The following is a 6,000-nucleotide window of genomic DNA, read 5'->3' as shown; positions in this document are numbered from 1 at the left end:
CTGTCAACATCCAGCCAACTCCACCGGTCTAAGATGAGATAACTGTCCCCTTGCTTGTTTCTGGTGTCCCAAGCTATAACAACTCACTCCACTTCAACATGGTCATAAAGTAAGGATCCGGAGACTGTGGGGGGGGGGCCACGGAATACAAGCTGCACACTACAATTCCTCCTTCAGATTGCAGCCGGGAGCTTCTTCCGGGTGATGATGTCAGATGGAGAGTTAGTCCTCTTATTGGCCATTTGGGCCATGTGACGATATTCATGTTACAGCTTATTTCTTGAACTGCTTAGTTCAGTGTTCGCTATTCTAATAGTTTCAAAGACTGAACAATGTTTATCACACATACAAATTGATAAAAGCTTGAGATCCAGAATGGCAGAAGATTGGAAAGGCAAAAGGAAGGGATATTAACAAATTAACAGACAAATTTCAACTAACTCTTAGGCAAAGAAGAGACAGATTCCATCTTCTCATTAAGTCCTTTTAGGGACAGTGTTTGTAGATTACAAATCCACCTTGTTTCTTTTTGCAGTAGTATAGTGTCAATGTTTCCCATTGGTCTGCTCTGCTTAATATGTTCAATACCAATACATTCCAAACCATCCAGTTTGGACTCATGGTATTGTGCAAAGTGTCTAGCAATCAGGCTATCTATATTTAGATACTTGATGTCATCCTGATGTTTGGTAATGCATGATCTAAAATCCCTATACTTTTTTCCCACGTAAAAACATGGGCAAGAACATGATAGAAGATAGATGACACCAGTTGTTGAACAGTTAATAAAATATTTAATTTTATATGTTATTCCTGTAGTAGTGCAAAAAGTTTTTGTCCTTTTGACAAATTCACAACACACACACAGTGATTGCACGTGGTGCATCAACAATTTTTTGTGCCTGGGAAATCAACCAGTTATCTGTTGTAGTCCTGGTAAATTCACTTTTAACCAGGAAGTCTTTTAAGTTGTTTGCTCTGCGTGTAGTCATCTGTAGATTGTTACTAATATACTCATGAAGGGTATCATCCTCAGAAAATAGTACCAATTTCTATTTAGGATCGTTTTCATTTTTTGCCAATGTGAGTTGTATTTGGTGATAAATCAGATTTTATTATCATATACATTGTTCTCTTTGACCATATAAAAGGTTCTGCCTATGTGGGCATTTGGCTTTACAGAGGGCTCTCTTTACTGATCGCTTTGAATATCCACGATCGTGGAACCTTTTTGCCATTTCTTTGGCCTGTTTGTCAAAAGAGTACTCATTAAAGCATATTCTGCATAATCGCAAGAAATTAGCCATAGGGGGTCCCTCGTTTAAGTTTCTCAGGGTAGTAGCTACTACCTAACAATACACTATTTGAAGCTGTATTTTTCCTATATACTTAAGTGCAGATTTGGTCATTGTCTTTACTGATCAATAGATCTAAGAAACTGATACTATTCAGATCACTATTACAGGTGAGAAAAATATTTAGTTTGTTATTATTAAGTACTGACACAAATTCATGAAGTTGTTCTTTAGTACCTTCCCAAAGTATCAGAATTTCCTCCACGTATTGTATCCATAGGGACACATGTGCCTCCACCCATGCTTCCAGATATCCAAACACCACCTGGTTCTCCCAAAGGCCCAGGTGTAGGCATTCTAAAGATATTATTCTTTAGAACAAAATCCAACAATTTGATAACAAATTTGGTATAAGTGTCAAAATCTGAACCCCTGGTTTGTAAGAAAGTTTTAAAAGCCTCAATGCCTACATTATGAGAAATAGACGAGTACAATGACTCGACATCTAGAGACTAACAGGGTATGTTTTGAAATAGTTATCAAGGTTTTTAATCACATCAGTAGAGTCCTGTACAAAAAGTTTTAATTCTGATAGAAATGGCTGCAAGAAGAAGTCATGGTACAGGATATATAGGAGCGCCAAGGGCTTAGATATACTACTGGGATTAAACAATCCCTATTAAACTCTCTTAGAGTTAGTGTGATCCTAAGTAATGGTTCAATAACTCGTATAACTCACTTAAATGTTATACAAATGTATTTATTTGAGCTCATAAGATGCTTATATGATGAAGATTGTTAAAATCAATTAAAATTAGACAATATACAATAAAACATAAACTTCCAAAAACTCTATACAATAGAGAATATATAGTATAATAATTATCTACCAATATCCTACAGTGCAAAATTTTGGGTCATGAGCCCTCTTGGGTACACACCAAGGTGTATTAAGATCTATTGAGATACAATGATGCTAGATAAAAACTCCACTTAAAAGTGTACAATTCAGAATTGTGTACAATGTGATAATTCCAATTCTAATTGGTAGTGCAAGATCTCTGTTTAATAACAAATTAACATCAGATTTTTTCAATAATAAAAATTAGAAAACCAGAGTATAATAATAGAAAATCAAAAATAAATTATTGTGAAAAATAATGTAGATCACCGTGATTCATAGATAGAAATATGATGCAATAAAAATAGAAAATAACAATAAACATACGGATTGAGTGGCGAATACCGTGCGTGGGTGTAATCAAATTTAAATAGTAAAGATGTCCTACTCATTACAACCTAAACTAAACTGGTACCAGCTGTTATCTCAGTGAACCTATTACAGCTCTGAATAATGCCAGAGGATAATGGAACTAGGTGGACTCAACGGTCCGTTTGGAGTATCTAACTCCACTACTATATAACCAATATGTAATATAAACAATAAATGCAGTTGAAATGTATTAAAAAGTATTAAAAACAAAGAATTATCTCTAATTTGGCCAAAAAAATATATATATGTTAGTCCACAATTGATAAATGTCCATAAAAAGTCAATTGGTAAAAGGCGGATCCATATGATGTTTGATACAAAAAGACAGGAAAAATCCTCAAAGTGCGGTGGGGTCCAATGTCCTACTGCTTAATAACAAATACCTGAAAAAGAGGGGAAAGTGCACTAAACAAAAGCGCTACAGAGGTATGGACTATTGAAAATAGTCTTACCGTTCAAAAACCTGGTCCTGGATATAATGAGCCTCTCAAATCTTTGGTATAAAGTTGTCGTCTACGCGTTTCGGCCCTCGTAACAGGGCCTTTTTCAAGACATCATTCGTATGTTTATTGTTATTTTCTATTTCTTTCATGTAATTAGCAAGAGTCCATGAGCTAGTGACGTATGGGATATACATTCCTACCAGGAGGGGCAAAGTTTCCCAAACCTCAAAATGCCTATAAATATACCCCTCACCACACCCACAAATCAGTTTTACAAACTTTGCCTCCTATGGAGGTGGTGAAGTAAGTTTGTGCTAGATTCTACGTTGATATGCGCTCCGCAGCAGGTTGGAGCCCGGTTTTCCTCTCAGCGTGCAATGAATGTCAGAGGGATGTGAGGAGAGTATTGCCTATTTGAATTCAATGATCTCCTTCTACAGGGTCTATTTCATAGGTTCTCTGTTATCGGTCGTAGAGATTCATCTCTTACCTCCCTTTTCAGATCGACGATATACTCTTATTTATATACCATTACCTCTGCTGATTTTCGTTTCAGTACTGGTTTGGCTTTCTACAACATGTAGATGAGTGTCCTGGGGTAAGTAAATCTTATTTTCTGTGACACTCTAAGCTATGGTTGGGCACTTTTTTATAAAGTTCTAAATATATGTATTCAAACATTTATTTGCCTTGACTCAGGATGTTCAACATTCCTTATTTCAGACAGTCAGTATCATATTTGGGATAATGCATATGAATAAATCAATTTTTTTTTCTTACCTTAAAAATTTGACTTTTTCCCTGTGGGCTGTTAGGCTCGCGGGGGCTGAAAATGCTTCATTTTATTGCGTCATTCTTGGCGCGGACTTTTTTGGCGCAAATTTTTTTTTTCTGTTTCCGGCGTCATACGTGTCGCCGGAAGTTGCGTCATTTTTGACGTTCTTTTGCGCCAAAAGTGTTGGCGTTACCGGATGTGGCGTCATTTTTGGCGCCAAAAGCATTTAGGCGCCAAATAATGTGGGCGTCATTTTTGGCGCTAAAAAAATATGGGCGTCACTATTGTCTCCACATTATTTAAGTCTCATTTGTTATTGTTTCTGGTTGCTAGAAGCTTGTTCACTGGCATTTTTTTTCCCATTCCTGAAACTGTCATTTAAGGAATTTGATCAATTTTGCTTTATATGTTGTTTTTTCTATTACATATTGCAAGATGTTCCACGTTGAAACTGAGTCAGAAGATACTTCTGGAAAATCGCTGCCTGGTGCTGGAGCTACCAAAGCTAAGTGTATCTACTGTAAACTTATGGTATCTGTTCCTCCAGCTGTTGTTTGTACTGTTTTGTCATGACAAACTGTTAATGCAGATAATATTTCCTTTAGTACTGTTACATTACCTGTTGCTGTTCTGTCAACATCTAATACTCAGAGTGTTCCTGATAACATAAGAGATTTTGTTTCTAAATCCATTAAGAAGGCTATGTCTGTTATTCCTCCTTCTAGTAAACGTAAAAAGTCTTTTAAAACTTCTCATTTTTCAGATGAATTTTTAAATGAACATCATCATTCTAGATTCTGATAATGGTTCTTCTGGTTCAGAGGATTCTGTCTCAGAGGTTGATGCTGATAAATCTTCATATTTATTTAAAATGGAATTTATTTGTTCTTTATTTAAAGAAGTCCTAATTGCATTAGAAATTGGGGATTCTGGTCCTCTAGTTACTAAATCTAAACGTTTAGATAAGGTTTTTAAATCTCCTGTAGTTATTCCAGAAGTTTTTCCTGTCCCTAGTGCTATTTCTGAAGTAATTTCCAGGGAATGGAATAATTTGGGTAATTCATTTACTCCTTCTAAACGTTTTAAGCAATTATATCCTGTGCCATCTGACAGATTAGAGTTTTGGGACAAAATCCCTAGAGTTGATGGGGCTGTCTCTACTCTTGTTAAGCGTACTACTATTCCTACGGCAGATGGTACTTCCTTAAGGATCCTTTAGATAGGAAAATTGAATCCTTTCTAAGAAAAGCTTACTTGTGTTCAGGTAATCTTCTTAGACCTGCTATATCTTTAGCGGATGTTGCTGCAGCTTCATCTTTTGCTTAGAAGCTTTAGCGCAACAAGTAACAGATCATAATTCTCATAGCATTTTTATTCTTCTTCAACATGCTAATAATTTTATTTGTGATGCCATCTTTGATATCATTAGAGTTGATGTCAGGTATATGTCTCTAGCTATTTTAGCTAGAAGAGCTTTATGGCTTAAGACTTGGAATGCTGATATGTCTTTTAAGTCTACTCTGCTTTCCCTTTCTTTCCAGGGTAATAATCATTTTCGTTCCTTTTGTCACAACAAGGAACAAAAACCTGATCCTTCATCCTTAGGAGCGGTATCAGTTTGGAAACCATCTCCAGTCTGGAATAAATCCAAGCCTTTTAGAAAATCAAAGCCAGCTCCTAAGTCCACATGAAGGTGCGGCCCTCATTCCAGCTCAGCTGGTAGTGGGCAGATTACGTTTTTTCAAAGAAATTTGGATCAATTCCGTTCACAATCTTTGGATTCAGAACATTGTTTCAGAAGGGTACAGAATTGGCTTCAAGATAAGGCCTCCTGCAAAGAGATTTTTTCTTTCCCGTGTCCCAGTAAACCCAGCGAAGGCTCAAGCATTTCTGAAATGTGTTTCAGATCTAGAGTTGAATGGAGTAATTTTGCCAGTTCCAGTTCTGGAACAGGGACTGGGGTTTTATTCAAATCTCTTCATTGTACCAAAGAAGGAAAATTCCTTCAGACCAGTTCTGGATCTAAAAATATTGAATCGTTATGTAAGGATACCAACATTCAAAATGGTAACTGTAAGGACTATCCTGCCTTTTGTTCGACAAGGGCATTATATGTCTACAATAGATTTACAGGATGCATATCTGCATATTCCGATTCATCCAGATCACTATCAGTTTCTGAGATTCTCTTTCCTAGACAAGCATTACCAGTTT

At 36.4% G+C, this 6,000-nt stretch overlaps 1 protein-coding gene across 1 annotated transcript in view; it reads left to right on the top strand.

Annotated features, from left to right (window-relative positions):
• LOC128656667 (enoyl-[acyl-carrier-protein] reductase, mitochondrial) overlaps window positions 1-6,000 on the top strand; it is a 146,518-nt gene that overhangs the window by 89,293 nt on the left and 51,225 nt on the right. The window lies entirely within an intron of this gene.

The sequence above is a fragment of the Bombina bombina genome, chromosome 4 (assembly GCF_027579735.1).
Source record: "Bombina bombina isolate aBomBom1 chromosome 4, aBomBom1.pri, whole genome shotgun sequence".
Classification (NCBI taxonomy): domain Eukaryota; kingdom Metazoa; phylum Chordata; class Amphibia; order Anura; family Bombinatoridae; genus Bombina; species Bombina bombina.
Note: the sequence above shows the minus strand (reverse complement) of the source record. Positions and strands in the feature narration are given on the sequence as shown.